This window comes from Natrix helvetica (genome assembly GCF_964273705.1).
Source record: "Natrix helvetica genome assembly, chromosome: 7".
Classification (NCBI taxonomy): Eukaryota; Metazoa; Chordata; class Lepidosauria; order Squamata; family Natricidae; genus Natrix; species Natrix helvetica.
Window position 1 is genome coordinate 46,459,898 of NC_138558.1, and position 20,844 is coordinate 46,480,741.

Genomic DNA, 20,844 nt, shown 5'->3' on the forward strand with positions numbered 1-20,844 from the left:
AGAAACATTAAGCATGGCAATCGGCAAAAGCAACTGAACAAAATTTTACAACCTTTAAGGAACTATAATTGATCTATCACCTACAAAAAGAACAATTTCCTTTTCTGAATTACTCTGATGATTGATTGTAAAGGTATTATTAAATCATCACATCAGGATGTATAAAAGTATACGGTTTAACTTACTGGGTGCAGCATGGGTAAAGATGCTCTTGAAAAGTTTTATTTTTAAATCTTTAATCAATGATGAGAAGAAACCATCAAATCTGGTTAAAACAAGGGCCCTCCTATGAGTTGGACATTAGAATAGGAATAGGAATAGAACGGAACAGAATCTGGAATGGACCTTGGAGTTCTTCTAGTCCAGCTCAAGCAGGAGATCCTATACCATTTCAGACAAGTGACGGTCCAGCCTCTTCTTAAAAACCTCCAATGATGAAGCACCAGTGATGAAGCACCAGTGGTGGGTTATAACGGGTTACAACCGGGTACCGTTCCGGTTTGGTGCTCTGGAGGGCCCACCTGCCCTCCCTCCTTATCGGTATTTGAGCTCTTTGGCGCTTCCGCACACGGAGCATACAGTGCTTGTGCGATGCTCCACCGAGCAGCTGGAGCGTCGCAGAAGTGTTGTGGAGCGTTACGGAGGCATTGCGGAACGTCACAGGCAGTAAGTATGCATGCGTGTGCTGTGCGCACATTCATGTGGTGGACGCTGGGCCCCGTTGCACCATACCGGTTGCACCGGAATCCGGAAGCCACCACTGTGAAGCACCCACAATATCTGAAGGCAACCCGTTCCACTGGTTAATTGTCCTCTCTATTAGGAAGTTTCTCTTTAATTCAAAGTTGTTTCTCCCCTTGATTAGTTTCCATCCATTTTTCTTGTCTTGCCCTCTGGTGCTTTGGAAAATAAACTGAACCCCTCTTCTTTATGGCAACCTCTCAAATAACTGGAATACTGCTATCATGCCCCTCCCCACCAGTCCTTCTTTTCTCTAGACTAGCCAAAAGCAAATCCTGCAACTGTTCTTCAAATGTTTTAGTCTCCAAGCTTTTAATTCATCTTAATTGCTCTTCTTTGCACTTTTTCCAAATTCTCAACATCTTTTTTGTAATGTGTGACCCAAACTGGCTGCAGTATTTTTAATAGTAATGAAAGATGAAAAAAGAATGCCCTGGAAATGTGCTAACAAACCTACTTTCCCACAATTTTATATTCAAAATTAGGACCATTTAGTGGAGAAAGCAGCAACTTCTCCCAAAGCCTATTTTGGATTTTGAATCAAAGATGTACCTGTCAGCTAAGTAAGGGAGGATTGGACATTGATTGAAAGTTATTCATTCTTCCCTGAAATCAGTTTGCATCACTGCCAAAATACAATCTTGCAACATTCAATACACTGATTTTTCAAAAAGGTGGTAGGCATACTATTTACTTAAAATGCTTAACAAATGTATCGGTCAACAATTTTATATGTAATATAGTGGTAATGAGTTTCAGTCTTGTTGGCATCTAAAATGAACAATTTACATTTGTTGCCAATACTGGTGCTCCCCAATCCACCAGTTCACCTTCAACCTTCAGTTGAGAGGCGTCTCCCCCCGGTGGCTTTCTATCTGTATAATAAGTTTTGTATATTCCTGGGGATACACAAGGACCGAGTTTATAATAACACCATAAAAAAAAACAAAGATATAACATTATCCTCCCTAATTTCAACACAAATATCAGTTAATATCTAAGATCAGCATACAAAAAATGCAGCACCAATATCTGCTTAATATCCCTGTTAATATTCTGTAAGTCCCTCGAGACTTGGTTTTGTCATCAGATCTTGGGGTTCTTTATTCTAAGATGGTCTTATGATTGGGTTTTATTTACTCTATCCTGTATTGATGGTTGCATTTTTAATAATGACTCGTTTAATTATTTTTATATATTTGAATTGTAAGCTGCCCTGCCTCACTGACTGAAATGAATGGCCATAGAAATTTAACAAACTTTTTTTTTTAATTTAAATGTTGCAAGCTGCCCAGAATCACTTCATATGAGATGGGTGGCCATAAAAAGTTATAGTTATATTTAACCTCAGAAAACATGATATAGTGAGATTCAACAAAACATTTGAACATTTTGTTGACCTTCCTGAAACTTAGATATTGGTAACTGAAATTTATGTAAAACAACAGAAGCAGCCAGCCCAATAGAAACATTGTCAAACCATCTTGTAAACAAGATAATGAGAAATATTCTTTAAATATTTCTTTATGTAAGACTTCTTAAATGCCTAATTGTAAAATGAACATAAGATGACCAGTATCAGGTAACAATCAATTCGAATTTAGCGTAAGAAAGATGCCAAGAATAAACTGACCAGTCACTTTCCTGGTTCTCCTTTCATCAGTTAACTTGATATTTAATCACCTGAAAAAAACACCAATTCCCATGGTTAATTCCTGGAATTTTGGACCAGGATTATATGTATCCTATAGCAATGTTAGTTTAGAGTTTGGCTACAGTAACATTAAAAATGCTTTTATGTCCAGAGTACTTTTGAAAATTACGTGCTATCTGCAAAATAACACTTTATCTCCCTAACCTAATAGCTTTCTTTGAGAGAATAAACATGAGGCAGTACATATTACATAAAACCTTTTGATTATTCCCCAAAGACTCCTGAATAATGATACAATCATAGTATATAAAGACAGACTACAGAAGACTATACAGTGGATTATTATGTTACAATTAAAAAGTATGCTACCTTTTCTCAGTAAACCCGTTTATAAATGATTTTAGATAAGCACTGAAATTGTTGCATTGAAAAAAGAATACCTCAGGTTACTATATACTAATAGCGATTGATCAGGAAGGGATCTTGCGGCACAGAATAGGTTCTCCAAGATCCTTTCCTCTTTGAAATATTTCAAGCAATAAATGATTATTTTTAAAAATTATTTAGCTCTGGTTTTAAAGAGGCTGAGTTAGTTATAGAGTTTTAATAGCCAAGTAATGATGAATTAGGGACGTGGTGGCTCAGTGCTAAGACGCTGAGCTTGACGATCAGAAAAGTCAGAAGTTCGGTGGTTCGAATCTCTAGTGCTGCATAACAGAGTGAGCTCCTGTTACTTGTCCCAGCTTCTGCCAACCTTGAAAGCACGTAAAAATGTAAGTAGAAAAATAGAAACCACCTTTGGTGGGAAGATAACAGTGTTCTGTGCACGGTTCTGACCACGGATATGTCTTCGGACAGTGCTGGTTCTTCGGCTTTGAAATGGAAATGAGCACTGCCCCCTAGAGTTGGGAACAACTAGCACATATGTGTGAGGGGAACCTTTACCTTTAATGATGGATTACTTTGGCATTAGCCATAACTCATTTCACTGGATTCACATATAACAGTAAGTGTTCCAGTCTGGAAATTATTAGGAAATTGGTTTTTTTTTAATCCTGTAAATATACGATCTTTATATAAATCTAAACTTGCCCTGAATCTAATCCCTTTGAATTTAACAAGTAACCAATGTGATTAAATGAAATATTTCAGATGAAATAACACTATGCCCTGATCGAATCATTAATATTACCCTAAAACACAAAATTATTGGTATTAAAGAATAAAAACAGAACTGCCCATGTGGTAAATCAAACTGATACTAAAAGTGCCCAAGTTATAAATGAGACATATCCTTCAGATTTTGTAAACAAGAGGTGGACTGAACATAATAAATGGCAATTAAGTCATAAATCTGTAGGTACCTCATACATCCTAATGTGGATTGTACCAGAATGGAATACTTAAACTACTAATAGGGTTTTCCTAAAGTTGCTAAAATTATGTTACATGGTGTCTTTGCAATAAAGTTGACTCCCAGAAAACATGTCTGATACCATCTATTTAGTCAATTATAGGCCATGTATTATTTCAGCAAGGAACTGTGATGTAATTGTACCTGGAATATTTTTTTATTTTCTGGACATCATAACGTTCTATTGTTTTAGATTACTGTATGCTTTCAGGTTTTAAAGATCTGACATAGTGTATATTCAATTAACCATATCTCATTCTAATGGGGTAATTCTATCCAATTTTATGCTTTCATAAAGAGTATTTGGCCCACATTTTCTACATTTCTTCTGCAGGGGTGAAGTGAATGACTTTAGTTTTGTGTATTATAAAGTGCTTTGCTTTGTGTTTTTGTTTATATAGTTTTTTACTTCTATATTTGTTCTTTGTTGCCTTAGAAATGGTAGAAGTATAATGGATAAACAAACATGGCTAAGTTTGAAAAGGGCAACCAAAATAATTAGCGTAAAGCCTTATGAAAAAGTGTAAATGCTCAACTTGGATATCTTTGAAAGGAAATTAAACAAACTGCCAAGGGATAGGATTGTTAAGGGTTGTTATTCCAAATGTTTTATTAGTGCAAGTTCAATTTAAATCAAATTTATTTTTGAAAATTATCAATTTGCAAAAGTATTTAATAGATAAAATCACAATTTATTTATTACACAGCAAGCTTTAATCTTTTTAAAGTGCCATCTTGACATTAGATAAAACTTGAATGCACTTGCTTTTATTCATTTTTTGACCGTTTCCTACATTTTTACTTTTTCTACACCCTGCCTTTCTGCTTATGTAAATACATAGAGAGATGCAGATTTCATTTTTTAGGAGACACATATGAAGCAATTACTTTTTTTATTGTTTGAAATGTATTTTCAGTTGTTAACTTAATACCAAGCAAGTGCACGCATACACACAAGCTAATTATAATATGAAATATTTCAATGAATTGCTGTAAATCTTTACAGAGTATTTTTGAATTGACAGACTAGAAGAACAATGGTTACCATCACTAGTTTTTAAATTATACAATTCTGTCATACCAAATTCTGTATTTACTCTTCTTCTTTATTTTGCACTTCTAAGAAACAGTCATTCACCAGATTTGTTAAATACTGTATGTTTTCAGTTCTACATGATCAAACACAATACATTCAGAAGTTAGATTTGGGAATGTTCAATTTTTTTTTGCAAAACATTTAATGGAAATATTTAAAAATAATCTTCACATTAAAATATTATTTAAATAAAAATATGTTTAGCTAAAAGCATTTATTGTTAAGTATATAAACTCCCATCTCCATTATCAAATGCATGATACATTTCTAAATACTTACTGGGAATATTAATATGTGATATTATGGATATCACTACTACCAAGTAATTGAATATTATATTTTTACACAAGTGGAAAAAATATTAATCCATTTATGTTAACACATTTCATATGATATACTTTCAATTTGATTTGAAAAAGTTATATTAAATATATTAACACATATATACATTATTTTCTAACATGTTTAATGCATAGCTTCTAGAACTACATTTATAGAACTACATTTTGAACATGCAAAAAATTGCTGAATTTTACATTTCTATTCATTTATAGATAAGCCATGAACATTAATATTCATTTTTTTAAAAAAAAATATTGTCAGGAATTTAAAAAGAGATGAAACCTCTAGTACTTAATTTAGAGCCCAATTTAAGACCTGAAAGTAAGCATTGACTGAATATTGTACAGTGATATCAGTAATTTAACAAACAAACAAAAAACACAAGACATTGTTTATAAATATGGACCATACAGCCCATTGTTTAGATTTTGTTCAGGAAAAGATTTATATTCCTGTTTTAATAGCAATAGCACTTAGATTTATATACCCCCCCCCCCCAAGTGCTTTACAGCACTCTCTGGGCAGCTTATAATGTCAGCATATTGCCCCCAACAATCTGGGTCTTCATTTTACTGACCTCAGAGGGATGGAATTCTGAGACAACCTTCAGTGCCTCCGGATCAAATCCCAGTGTTTGTCTGCAGTACTGTATTCTAACCAGGGTACCATCAGGGCTCTTCTTATATGTGCATCTTTTGAAATAAATATATACAATATTATGGGAAAATGAAGATGGAAATTAAAACTTTGCACCCAGTGAGTTCTTGCTATACCCTGATTTAGAGAGAAAGCAGCCAATAAGATAACCTCTAACCTTATAACAGTTGGAAAGAAGGCACTACTAGATCCCATACCAACCATGCTACTTGGCTCAGGTCACTTTGAGCCACTATTGTGCTTAAAATATGCTTGTTAGTGTGATGTGAGCCTTGCAAATATGTGTGTTTACCTTTTAAAACCCTCATACTAGCCAACTATATAGTATCTTGATAGCTTATAGAAAAATATAGCATCTGTTTGCATTCCAAAATGATGTTGCGCAAAACAGATATTTTTTTTTGCTCTGTAGTCTTTAATACATTTAATATTATACAATTAGGAAATTTATTTCACTTGAAAATATTATTATTTAGTAACAATATTAGGAGAGGTTAAAATCATATATTTGTTCTAAAAGCAATTTTTGGACCAGACATTTGATAAAACTATAAACGAAAGAATACTGATGATAAATATAAACAAAAGAATAACTTAATACAATTTATGCTAACCGCTAAACTAAGTTTCATCTAGAAACTCAAACCTGAACTTAAAAGTTTATAATGCATACATACAATTCAATATTGTAAGATTCACATGTACAATATATTGTGACTGAAACCAAACACTCATTAAAAATTCAATTGAAATTTGTTCAGAACTTTTATGTAGATAGCAATGAAATTTTTGTGAGAAACAGAGGTCAAAAAAGGCAGAACTTTTTTACTCAATTATGCGGCACTTGAAAACAAGTGGACTCTTGGTATAAGATTGCATCTAATAAATTATTGTGGATATCTTTTGCAGATAAGAAATAATCCATATATTGATTACAGCGATATCAATTCCCTTCTCTTTATATTAAGTAGATAATACTCTATATATTAATTTAAATATAAGTAAGATTTTTTCAAGCTCCTAATTTACAGACACTTACCTTAAGAATAAAGCTTACAAAGTCAATAGTGCTTATTTCTAAATACTTTTAAAAATAAAATAGCAACATGACAAAACAACATGAATTTCATATGCCTATGGCCAAAACCTTGTATTTTTTGGATAGCAGACCAATTTTACATCTATATTGACAATCTATTTTGAAGCTTGTTGAAATTGGGTAGATTTCGGTTTCCAATTTAAGAAATTGGGCTTTCAGTTTCCAATGTTGAAAATCCTGCCAGAAATTTTAAGTCACCCAAACTAACTCACTGCTTTCTCACACTAATTAAAAAAAAGATATAGGATTTGTTTTAGTAGTAACACTTATTATTTTTTTAATTAATTCAATTTCTACAGCCATCATCTCAATCAATGACCCTGGTATAATTCTATACTATAAAGCAAATAAACAATATACAATAATCAGCATAAATACACTTGGGCAAAATACTTGGCCAATTAATAGTAAAGCCAAGAAATGAGCCCTTCAACACACTGAGTACCCTAGGCTCAGGAACACAAAAAGTTGTAAATCCTTACAAAAGGGCAGCAAATTTGGGGCCATTCTTATCTCTGAGAAGAAGATATCCCACAAGGTAGAGGCTACTGCACAAATGCCCCATCTACCTGCCAACTGATATTATTTAGCTGACAGGATCAGCAGCATGCCCAATCTGCTAGACTGAACTGAAAAATGCATTAATTTAAAGAAATATTTTCATGCAAACAATAATTATTTCTGAAATATATTTTGACTGATAGATCTAGAATGTTTCATAGGCAACAAAAATAGTACCCATATTTGCAAAATGAATGACCAGTAGGCACTAAGTATCCTGTCAATACTTCTGTGGCTCCCAGAAAATCTCTTCTGAATTCCCGGGGTCTAAATAAAATAATATCCTGTTTTATTTTTCCTGTTGAGTGGGGGTTAAGACTTATCTTGGAATGCTGAATGAACCATCTTATTCCTCATGAACTAAAAAAACCCAAAACAAAACAAAATCTGGGAACTTGGCCAGTGCATCATTTTAGCCCAGAGAATACTACCTAGGGGCAATGGCATTTTCCATTCCCAAGTAGGCTTTAAAAGCTGAATGTCTTCCATAATATGAGGCACTACTAGCTTACTGAATTACAGCCTGGACATGTTTGGGAACTATATATAAAGCTTCATCTGAAGATTTGGACACTCAGTACAAAATCAGAGCAGACAAATGCTAGACATGGAATTATTGGTCAAATTAAAAAAAAATATTTAAACTGGATGATTAAAAAGTACTTCCCAACAAAAAACATCTGAGTCACAGATTATTTCCTGCTGGACTCTAACATATACATTGTTATCAGGACAGTTAAATTTATGCAGAAGTGAGATCAGCTAAGGATCTGTTACATTAAACAGATTGGGATATTGCATAAAGGCAATGCATTCAACTATTTGAACATTGACTGTTTGCATTAATACATATATTTTATCATATTCTCTCTCATCTATTTCATTTTGGAAATAGATCTTACATTTTACCATTATTTTTTACTATGGTTATAAAACTAATCAATCAATAAACTATCTATATATTTCTAAAATGAAACCAATGTTAGTCATACACTGGTTTCTGGAGACTTCATCTTCCATAATACTGAGCAGATCAATACTCAGGCAGAGAAAGACATTTGCTTGAATGAGTTACCTGACACAATCTCTTTTTTCTGATAATAGCAGAACAGGCCTAGTGATTTGATAACTAAACTGAGGTATTTCTTCAGTACAGATGCTTTGCTAAATATCTTCAAGGTATTTTCAGCATAGCTAAACACAAACATGTACTGGCACTCAGTATTCTACCAAGATATTATAACAGAGTTATAACATTTGATACATTTTAGCTAATTATCATCGGCATTTCCTTTTTGAAATCTCCTTGAATATATATCACTTTGTTATCATTAGCTTTAAAGGAATTGCTTATTATTTTTTCCCATATCATTACTGTAAGGATCAGAAATGTTTCTACAAATCACATGTATTTTAAAAATTCAATAAAATGAGTGCATTTTTTTGCAAAAAAAAGACCTATATTCCTGTGACTCAAAGTCTTAATCCCAGAAATTTCCCTTTAGTCCTTGCACATCATTCCATTTATGAAGCTACTATTCAGTAATATATTTTCTAGTACATTATTCTCATGGAACTATAGCAACGGGCATTAATATCATAAATAGTGCAGTCACTATTGGTTAGAAGTTGACTTATGCCAATTCACCCAAACAAAGCCTTTTGCGGCATACATATAAATCAAGATAAAGAATGGAAAAACGTACAATGCCACAAGTACATACACTTTATACTTCAAACTAGAAAACTATATGGCTTAATTGCATTCCTCATATATGTGCTACAAAAATACTTTTTAAAAAAGAATTTTTATTGGGGAACAAATGTATTAAACCTGCATAAGACTGCACTCTATCATTATACTATATCAAAACATAAGACACAATATATAACTCCCCAGAAAGTTATTTTACATCAAAATATCCCATTTCACATTTAAAACAAGTTGCAAAAATATAGTTTCATTGCATCTCAGTTAAGCACAAGTAATAACCAAGGCATAAAAATCTGAACTAAATCATTCCAATCCTAAAGACAAAAGAAACCACCAAAATAATATTTATTCTTAAGATATAATTGTAGATTTATCCTGCCATAATTGTTAACAAACTGTAACAGATTATATATTTACAGTGCAATGATAGGACAAAGACATTTATCTGTTTGCTTGCTACCTGCTTTTACCTGCTACAAAAGATTAAAGTAAAAGGATACAACAAAAATATATCTAAAAACATTATCTACTCATTTTTTCTCTAACTAAAATAATGCATCATGGACATGACTTCCTGCAGAACATTTATTCTACAAAACATTGTAAGCCATTATGAAGGTCACTATTAAAATATTTTCAGCCACAACAAAGCTTTAGAAGTATAGTTATAAGTTATTATAGTTCAAGGATATGTGTATATTCTCTCTCTCTCTCTCTCTCTCTCTCTCTCTCTCTCTCTCTCTCTCTCTCTCTCTCTCTCTCTTTCTCTCTCTCTGTATAAATATATTAAGACAGTTTTTCATTCACAAGCTAAGAACTTTATGCTGCCACATTTAATTATAACAACTATTTTTCCACAGATGAATGCAAGTTTGTTATCTACAAAATAGAACAAAAATTATCCATCTGATACTAGATTCAATGATTCCATTATTTAAAGGTTTTCCATTTCACACATTACAAATGGATAAAATACTTTATCCTCTTCTATGAACTAACATCTTCAACTTGCAACTTAACTTGCAACTCTCATTTAGCTTATCACAAAAATTTCACTTTTGTATTTTAATACATCAAAAATTCATTCAAATTCAAAATATTTTGAAAATATTTACATCATTACTTTTATTAGAGTATAATAAAATTTGGAATTCATAGAAGTATTAGTATTTATTATCTACACTTGAAAAAAGTATTCAGCGGCAATGGTACCAAGTTCAAATGAATTGAATTCTATGAGGTAAATTATTACTGAACATAGGAAGTCTTAATTCTGAATAAATATCAACAGAATACTAATATGTATGTTTTTTTAATTAGGCCATTTAAAATGAAAGATAATGCCTCCTCAAAAGGTGAATTATATGATGTCTTTAGCTTTCATTAACTATCAAAATTAACACAATTTTCTTGAACCCAAAGCTTCATAAAAATAGAAAAAAAAGAAATATATCATTAATGAAAGTATAGTATGGTTATGTGTTCATATATTAATGGTATATCGATGAGAAAATCTCATTTTGTCATTTAGCTTAAGAATCTAGATAGCTGCTTCAAAAGAATTCAAAATTACAAACTATTATATAAAGACAAGATTCCCGTGAACTGTTTCCTATTATCAAATTAATATGTATTAAGTCACACTAAATATAAAGTTTGCACAATTTATTCTGATAAGTTAATAACTTTGTATTAAACTACCATAGATAAAAAACTAAAACCAAAATCTCACCTGAAGTCCTAATACAGTAATTTGTTCTGTAAATTTTTAGCCTTGTTTTTCAGCATTTCATGTTACAAAATACTCAAGATTTGTGGTGCAACAGCAGTTTATGATGGTTCCACTCTCTAAATTTTTAGTATTACTTGCCATACGAACCAACCAAGAGAAACTACGTGTTGTGTAGTGTGATAGGATGTCTGTTAAATAAAAAAAAACTTCAAATAGATTCTACTCCTCCTCCTTCACTCCACCCAAAATTAGAATATAAGATGCGCCTGACTGTACTGAATTTCTACTGCAGTATGGCATAGAACATTGTATAAAACGATAATCCTTACCTCACTTAAATTTTTAATAATACTAACAAATCATTAAAATATTATTGCAAAGAGAAGCAACTGGCTTTTAATTTCAGTTTTGATAAATAAAATACTTTTTATTACATGTTAATGTTTTTTAAAGATATTTGATTTCAGATTTCATTGCAGGAATAAAGGAAGCTTGCATTATGAACTATTAATGCTTTGCAAAACAATACAGAGCATACATTATAACAGAACTCATTATATCAGAATAACTACAATGCAGTCATTTCATTTCTATATCCAATTATCTTAAATTATATTATCGATATCTATTTAAAGCTATTTAAGGAGAAAATTAGAACAACTCCACTGGATTTTATTTTCATACTGAATGTTTAGTCAACACAGAAATCACAGACAAGGGAAGACCACTAGTAGTAGAATATGTATTTTAGTAACTGTAAAGTGCAACAATGCTTTACTGAATAAATATGTCTAAACTCTTAAATTAACTGTTCAGAAGTTGCAATTTAATATAAATGTCAATATATTTGGACATATAAGCAATTAAAATAAATGTTCACTTTTGAGGAATTAGTATCATAGCGTTTTCAGCATTTTAAATTCACCATTACCAGATTATAAATTTAGGAAAATATTCTGACTGTCCTGAAACACATACCATTACAATCTAGCAACAGTTACCAAAGCGATAAAGTTTGTTGTTAATCTTCTAACAATAAAATTCAACCAATTTTGGTGATTAATAAAGCACCATATATTTCTACTTTCAAAACGAAATTAAGACAGTTATTAATATTTTTAAAACACACAGAAAGAACACCTCAAAAGTTATTTTGTTGAATAATTTGTGTAAAAACAATTCCCCATATCATTTAAACTTTAAAATTCAATATCTTTACTTTAAAATCTACAATGTTACATACACTACCCTAATGACTCGCATTAGATACTTGGAAATGAAAAAGCTATACGACATTCCACAAAGTCAACTTTGAAATGAGAAAAATGGTGTCTCATAATGTCAAAACCTATATTATTCATCTGCTATCCATTATGACTATCTATAATTTGATGTCCTACTAGTGACGGAAGGGTGAATCCCACTAGCAATACTTTTAAAGTCTTACTTTAAAAGCCAGGTTTATTATTAACATTATAAAAATGATATGTCAGATGTGATTTATGGTGAAGGCCCCAATAATTCTACATATAAATTGAACCAAACTCTTCTTGGTTCGTTGTTCATTCTATAAAGCACTATATAGATAAATATCAATTTTACCATCTAAGGAACAAAAAAATTCATCACACAAAAATGACTTTTTAAAACACAAAAAATAGAACTTGATTTGAAATCTTTGTTTCTTTAGATCACTGCACAGAACATATTGTAAATAAAACAGTGGTCTTTTCATTTACATAGTAACTCTAATTTTAAAACTTATAATGCAACAGCAACAATATGTTATGACCCAACTGTAACTTACACCCCTATTAAATACATATTTGGCTGTGTTCAGTTTCACTGGCATGGTGGTTCTTCAGTTTATCGCTTACTGATATTGTCTGATTAGAAATCCAGCTTGCACTCAGTATAAGACTGTTTAGCACACAACACAATGAGGTTAAATAAGAATTAGGCAAAACTTACAAGAACAATTGATGGCCCTGAGTTTAACTTCTCAGTCTTGATGCTGGATGGCAATTGTTGACACACCTAACATCTATCCTAAGAAACGCTGACTCTCAACTGACATAGTTACAGTTCCACTATATCCTGTTGCAACCAATGGATTCTAAATTTTATTGCAGCCATTATATGACAAACACAACAATGCTGAAAGAATATACTGCAAGAATTCAAACATTTATTCAGAACGAAGGCTTATTAAATTCACTATGACATAGTAAGCAAAGTCTGCTTAAATTATTTGGCCTTAGAATACATTCTACATCTTTAAATCCATTATATTCTTTAATTATTAAATATTTTTATATAGCCATTCTATATTGTGTTTGATTCATAGAACTTCACATCACTTTACCAAGATTGTGTTTATTTACAGTATTTTTGCTTTGCCCATATAACATATTCCAGGTTATAAAATCATAAAATAACTTATACAATAAATCACACTAGCTCAAAGTACAATTTCCTTCCCAAAATAATAAAAATTTAAAAAATAAATAGTAATAGGCCATCATTATTAAACATCAAAAGCTGAATAAATGTACAGTTTGGCAAAATGGGAGTAATGAGGAGATAGGCACACATTAGGATTGTTTCATCATTTAATAAAGCATTTGTGTGCATGTCTTCTCAAAAGTAATACCAGTTTAATTGAAATATACTTACTCCCAGAAAGGTATGTATCAGATTACAACTTTAATGCTATTTAAGTACATTACAGGGTTGTGGTGGATTTTTTTGAGAAATCAACAAAACTGAGTTTTCATGTTTAAGGTTCTGAAAAAAGTAGCCTCTTTATGTGATAGCTTAGTGTGCGACTTATTAATATTTTGAAAGAGATTTACGAACAAACAAGAAATGTTATATCACTGTGGGCATTTTAAATAATATTTACGACACAAACTATAATCTTCCAAACACAACAGTATAAGTGATTTCATTTCTTCAAATGAAGATTACATCCCAGCTACTATTGATACGTATTCTTAGTCCTAACCCTAACCAAAAAAACCCACAATTTATTGCATAAATTCTGGATTATTCAGTCACAAATTTTAATTTTAAAAGACTCTTTGCTCATATGGATATTTTGCCATATTTTTATCCTTTGTGTTTCCTTGTAACATAAAATACAAAATGAACAGAAGTATATGCCTTTACAATTAATTCAGGTAAAGCAAATATACTTAGTTTTAAGTTCTTTCATGAATATTAACATAAGTGCTTTTTTTATCGTGTGAATTTAATCACTTTTTTCAGCTTTATAATCCAATAGTATATGACCGCTAATTAATATATCAATTTAGCATGCTGAAGTAATGAATGAAATAACATTTGGAGAAATATTATCAACCTGTTTTCTGAGTTTGTGTCATAACAAATGCATAAGTATAAAGATTTCTTCCTTCTTCCCATGTCTTGATATTCACACAGAAAATAAGAAGTTAGATTTCTGTGATCAACTTAGCTGTTTCTGTACAAAAGAACAATTTATGTTAGCTGTATACTTTTATACCATTTGTACCTTTTTTAGATATTTAAATAGCCTCAATATTTTAAAGTACAAACTATAGAATGAACAAAACATCTAATAGAGATACCCAATTTAATGGGGGGGGGGCAGAATGCTGTACGATATATATATAGTATGAAAACATAAATCAATGCTACATATTTATCATATAGTGACACACACACACACACACACACACACACACACACACACACACATATATATATATATATATATATATATATATATATATATATATATATATATATATATATATATATATTCTATTGAAATACTGGGTTCTAAAGAAGTCAGCCGGGATCCATTTTACTGTTTTAATATTGGTATGGCCTATATAAAATATACTGTAGTTTTCAAAATATCTGTTACTTTTTCAAAATAAAATATTCTGAGACTTATATCTAAAAATTATACCTCAACATATAGAATATAAAATATTATCCTATACATGAAAAGACCCACATTTAGAAACATGTAAATATCTGCTTTGTTAGAACTATAGCATTGTACCCTCTGATTTATTTTTAAATATATGGATTTTAATATTTCCTGGAAAAGCATATTTAAAATGAATTGTATATAGTTACCAAAATCATTAAAAATATTATTTGTAACCAAGTACTGCCAGAGCTGAGACAAGAACACAGAGAAAGAAGAAATATGCAAATTTCACAGCAGGAATGAGAACATCAACTATCCTTACTGTTTCTAGGAAAGAATAAAAAACTATACCTTTTCACTGCTACACAATCTACCAACACTGCAATGTAGTATTAAAATAGTTAACTTATGAATAACAGGTGATTTCAATTGCTACTGTTTTTATATTATTCTTGGAAATGTTTATTTTGTGATAGGTGTAAATGCATAATAAGATTATCAGTTTCTTAAACTGATCATGTTTGGCTTAATAAATCAGCTTAATTGTGAATTAAAGATCGACTTAAACAAATATTAAACAAACTGTTCTTTCTAAAAAAAACTATTTTCCCAGTTTTTCTATGACACTTAAGATTCCAGTAAGATGAGTTGCATGACACAGCAGTCTGAAAAAAATCCTAAAATCTTTTAACACTTTAAAACAAGTGTTTCAAACTTTAAAATGTAACAATGTTAAAATGTAACAATTTTGCTATTATACAAGTTAATTCAGCATAAAAGCAGGTATTTATGAATACTTTCATGTTGTAAAACAATATATCTGAAATGTTTCACTATACTATTATTCAAAAGTTTCAATCTCTATTATGGAAAAATAACAGAAATGTTAAAAGTAAATCATATTTTAAAACATAGTTTTTCAACTAGAAAAAAACCCAGGCTCTTTCTATGCATCTATGCTGTCCATACTTAGCAACTTTCAAAACCAACTTCATAAAAATGTATTTGACAATCCAAATACGACTTTCAACCATTTCTGAAAAAATGTCAAAAACAAAATATTTCACTAAATAACTGATTTATATATAAACACTAAAATTTGCATTACGTTGAATATTGAGTTGCCTCTTTACCACACATAACTAAGATAATTCAATTTTTTGCAATCAAAATTTAGCATTATATTAAAGATATGATAAACCTATCTTTTATAAAAAGATACTGTAAGTTAACTTAATTAAAGAGGCCACTTTTCTCAATCTTCTATGTTAAGAACCTTTATATAGCTACATCTATTAAAATAAACTTTATAGAAACAGGTGAGGGGGGAAAACAAAAACATCAAGATTCATGAAATTTATTTTTTGTGCAAATATTGTTTCTGTAATATATTAGTGATAAAAAGCTATAATGCATCTCATAAAAATTCTCAACATTCAATTACATGGGACCTTGCAAAGATCTCAGCATTTTTCTACCACGTTAAAAATATTGTACTGTTTTTGTCTAGTTCTATTGAAAACAGCAGGAGAGTAACTGTGGTAACAATATGTTAAGAATTTTTTTCCAAAGAATCATAGTTAAATATCTTTTCCTAAAGCTAAATTAAATATTTGTTTGGTTTGTCATCTATACATTTCAAAAGGGTATCCATATGTAAGGCCTTCCTTTCCCAAAACATCATACTTGACTTATACACTGGCAAAATAGGAATCTTGGTTTATGCTTAGGATAAAATATACTGGTTACTCCACCCTCCCATATATATCTTTGCATTATAACAACATTTAGCTCTATGTTTACTCTTTTGGGGTGGTGCTAAGCATGGCAGCCAATAAGCTTTTAAAAATCTCAGTATTCTTTTAATCCACTTGACATTTTTTTTTAAAAAATCAGAATGTCTGGGTATATTAGTTCCATATATCTTTTTTTAATCTTCAAGCCACAATAACTCAATTTTGATTTTGAAAATTAAATGAAATATTAATACCTTACTAACTGGATTATGAGTACTCTTGCAACATTAGTCCTAATCTGCCCATTGTTAGATATATACACCATTTCCTTATTCAACCTATTATTTTCAAATACAAACACCTGAAGGAAAATTCTGCCAAAAAAAACAACTAAAGGTTCAGAATTGGTACTTTTTTCAAAATTTCGCTACATATAAACCTTACTATACTGTTCCCTATACATTATATACATTTAAGATTTTTTCCTGTTTTCTAATATACAAAAGTTACAATCAGTCTTTGTTTATATATAAACATATTTCAAATTAAGCCAAGTAACATATACCATTCCAGTGGATACCACAGAGTTCAATCTAATCAATTCAGTTTCTTGCACATGGACACAAGCTGAATAGAGTAATCATTCTTCTTTAACACACGAAACAGAGTAATGGTAAGGTTATCTAGGTACTGAAGTAGGTTGTGTACTCATCTTTTCAGAATTCCTACTGTGGTCTAAGGGCTTTAACAATAAATCTAGCTAAATATATACACTGACCTTAGATGTTAAACTACTGTTCAAAGTTTAAAGAAACAGCTTTAACTGAATGTGTTTCTTCAGTCAATAGAACATTCAAGTTCATATTAGAATAGCAGATGTTTTGGCTAGGAGAGCAAACATTCTGACACTTTAAGTCTCAGAAGTTAGCCTAACTTATTAAGATGTATGTATGTATGTATGTATGTATGTATGTATGTATGTAAATTAACTGAATATATAGCAAAGCACAATGAGATCAGGTCACTGGAATTCTGCAAATAGTAACAACAGTCGTGTATAAGATATCCATATTTTATATCGAGATATCTTTTTATGTTATTACAAAATTTTAGTTTCTTATGCTGCATAATTGAAAGTTAATTATCTGTTGATTATAGCCAATGTATGAAGTTTGATGCAAATAAATACTACATAAATAATCCTTATAATCAATAGATAAATACACTTATGAGTTTGACCAGGGAAGTATAGAAAAACTAGGCAAAAACTATAAATGTTTAATTTGGAAAATGAATAACCTATCCAGAGATTCGTTGGTCTATAAAAGATTTGACACATTTTCTTAAGGTCAGAACAGAATCAAATCTCACCATAAAATACACACACACACACACACACACACACACACACACACACACACACACACACACACACACACGAACTAGACAAGTTAAAGCAAAACAGGTTTTTACAAACCTTCCACCTTCTTCATACCCGAACATCCGAAACTGATAAACTGGGGATGAGGGCAAACAGTGTAAAAATTCTACAGCAGTCACATTCATACTGTCATTATGTGGAACACGCCAGTCCAACAGCTCTGAAAGCTAGGCTGTAACTGGCTTAGAAGGAAATGCTTCGGTTAAGTAACGCGTGTGGCGTCTGGAGCAGCTCAGTTCGCCAGCAAAGGGCAACCTGCTGAATCTTAAAGTGCCAAATCCTCCGACTGAGACCTGGAACACCGATGGAATAACAAAATCAACGCGGATTTCAACAGATGGGTCCGCCCGGCCATGTCAGCGCTGCTCCTTCACTCTAGGAGTTGAGGAGATCAAGTTGAATTAGCGACCTCTCCAACACTCCGCGTTGTTTGCTTTTTTGGAGTCTTCCTTTTCCATTTCAGACCAGATCTATACTTTCTACAGGTCCTGGCAATCCCTTTTGCCGAGCAGATCTGACACCAAGAGGACGAGCCAGGGAGCTCCTTCCCACTCCCACCCCCACCCCCATCCCAGCCAATCCTCCAACTCCACCTTCATTTCTCCCCTTTTTTTCTCTGGGACAAGAACTGAATCTTCTCGGCTGTCCTGCCGCCGGCAAAGCGCCTCGGCAAAAAAAAAGCCCAAAGAAAAGCGGGAGAGATTGAGAGAGAGAGAGAGAGAAAGGGAAGGAGGGAGAAAAGTTTCCGGGGAACTCCAGAGAGAAGGAAGCCCCCACCTGAGGCAGGTCGCAATTAAAACTCCACCAAGCAGGCAGGGTTTTAGGTCAGAGGACTGGGAAAGGATAGAAAGAGCCGCCCGGGCGTCCCTCGAACCCTCCCCGGCTATTCGCCACAACTCCTCCGGTTCTCAGAGGGGCCCATGGGCACTAGGACCGACAAAGAGCGCGAGACGGAGCCACTTACCGAGGTGCCTCAACTCAGACTTTCCCTCCTTCTCTCTCCTCAGTCAGCCCAAGAGCGCCGGGGCGAACGGCAGCACCGCCCGCTTGGCCGACCGAACTGGGCAGCCCGTACGGGAAGGGCAAGAGGGGTGGGAGGAAAAAGAGAGAAGTGTTGCAAGTTCCGTGCCCGGTCCTGCCGGGCGAGGAGGCAGCGAGGCGGGAGGGGTGGGGGGAGAGAGAGAGAGGAGCCTCCTCGGGAATTCACACTCCGCAGCTTCCAGAGCTGCGTCCCTTCCACCGACTCGAGAGTTTTAAGTGGTGTTGTCACATTATTTTCGCTCGTCCTCGAAAGGAGGGAGGTTGAAAGGAAGAGCCCCCCCAATAAAGCGCCAAAGAAGCCGGGGGGGGAGGAGCAACGGCAGCCAGGCGAATCTAAGCTTAGAGGGGGGGGGATATCCCGAAGGGAGAGCGGGCTCGGCGGCGGTCGCTTCAGCCCCTGCCTCCCTTATTAGGGAGCGAGAGAGGCGCACACGCAGAAAAGAGGCGCCTACCATAAAGCGCGGGGAGATCCAGCTCCCCAGCGCGGGCAGCGTAGAAGGGACTTGGCCATTTATAATTCTCTGCTCCTCTGCTTCGGCATTTGGCAAGCTCGTCACTGCCCTCCCCGCCTAAGTTTTGTGCAACGGGCCGCCTCTTTCGCTGCCGCCTCCTGTCATTTGGACTGAACCACTTTCGCGTCGCCCCTCATTCTCCCCGCCGCCTCTGTTGGTTAATACAAAGTGCTGAGTCTCCCATGCTGTGTCCAATCAGTGCATCTACTACTAGTGCCATGATTTAGGGGTCATCCATGAACAACACTTCACGCTGATGAATGGCTCTTCGCAGCTTTCTGCCCTGATGAGGGTGTCTGCGTGCCGCTGATTGCAAACACTAATGAACTTAGACCGCTTCATTATATATTCGCCCACAATCGCGGACGCTCCCCCCCCCCAAAAAAAGGCTTTGGATGCACCGCTTACTTCTAGGACACGAGGCTGGTGCTTCTTTGTGAGGTTTCCCCCCTCTCCCCCGTAATTTGATTTGTACGTCCTAAAGGGAAGAAAAGGGAATAAATGGGCTAAATGTTTGCAGTTGACTCGGCTTTCTCAGGGCAAGGGAAGGCGCTCTGCTATTGTTTCGCCAATACTACTACTACTTTTCTTTTTCTTTTTAGTTTAACGCTTACGTTTTAATTCCCCTCGCCTGGACCCTTATATAGGCTGGGCATGTTAGGTCAGCTGAGTTGTTATAGCGAGGTTGGGAGAACAGATGAATGTCCGAGAGATTGATGAAAGCAAAATAGTAGGCTGCAATTAAGGCAGCGAGTCCTCCCGCGCACTTCGCGCTCCGTTCTAATGATGCCGGGAACTTAACAAAGCGGCTTCATAGAAGCCTATTCAGAAATAAGGTCCACGGGTTCAGCGAGACTTAGTCCCAAGTAAGAGGGAAATTAACTTACGTTTACTTACAAGTGCAGAGGTGTAGCAAAAGGGACCGCAGCTTTTCTCTCCCTCTCTCCCTACCGTATTGCCTGGCGTTGTTCGCACCCTACTCTCCGTTTGAAAAATGCTTGCGGATGAGCTAGATTAGAATGAGCGAAGTGAAGTATCCCTATCGTGAACTCGGCTGCCTTTCCTACGTCTGGGCTAGTAAAATAAGCAAAGTTGGGCCCGGTTGGTACTTGAATGGGAGGCCGCGGGGGAATTCCAGGTTGCGTTTGGAAACAGTATACTAGAGAGGGGCAACGAGCA

The 20,844-nt window shown here is 33.7% G+C and overlaps 1 protein-coding gene across 15 annotated transcripts in view; it reads right to left on the minus strand.

The window, feature by feature from the left end:
• The window catches only part of TENM3 (teneurin transmembrane protein 3), a 1,436,054-nt gene that overhangs the window by 440,144 nt on the left and 975,066 nt on the right, over window positions 1-20,844 (minus strand). Inside the window, exons 1-2 of one of the 15 annotated variants that reach the window (XM_081959127.1) lie at window positions 19,077-19,619; window positions 18,149-18,487 (exon numbers count right to left, since the gene is read on the minus strand). The exons of 13 other annotated variants lie outside the window; for them this stretch is intronic. The gene's annotated coding sequence lies outside the window, so the exon portion shown is untranslated. Of the gene's footprint in view, window positions 1-18,148; window positions 18,488-19,076; window positions 19,620-20,844 lie in introns of those variants that run through there. One more of the 15 variants, XM_081959144.1, reaches the window with a different exon arrangement.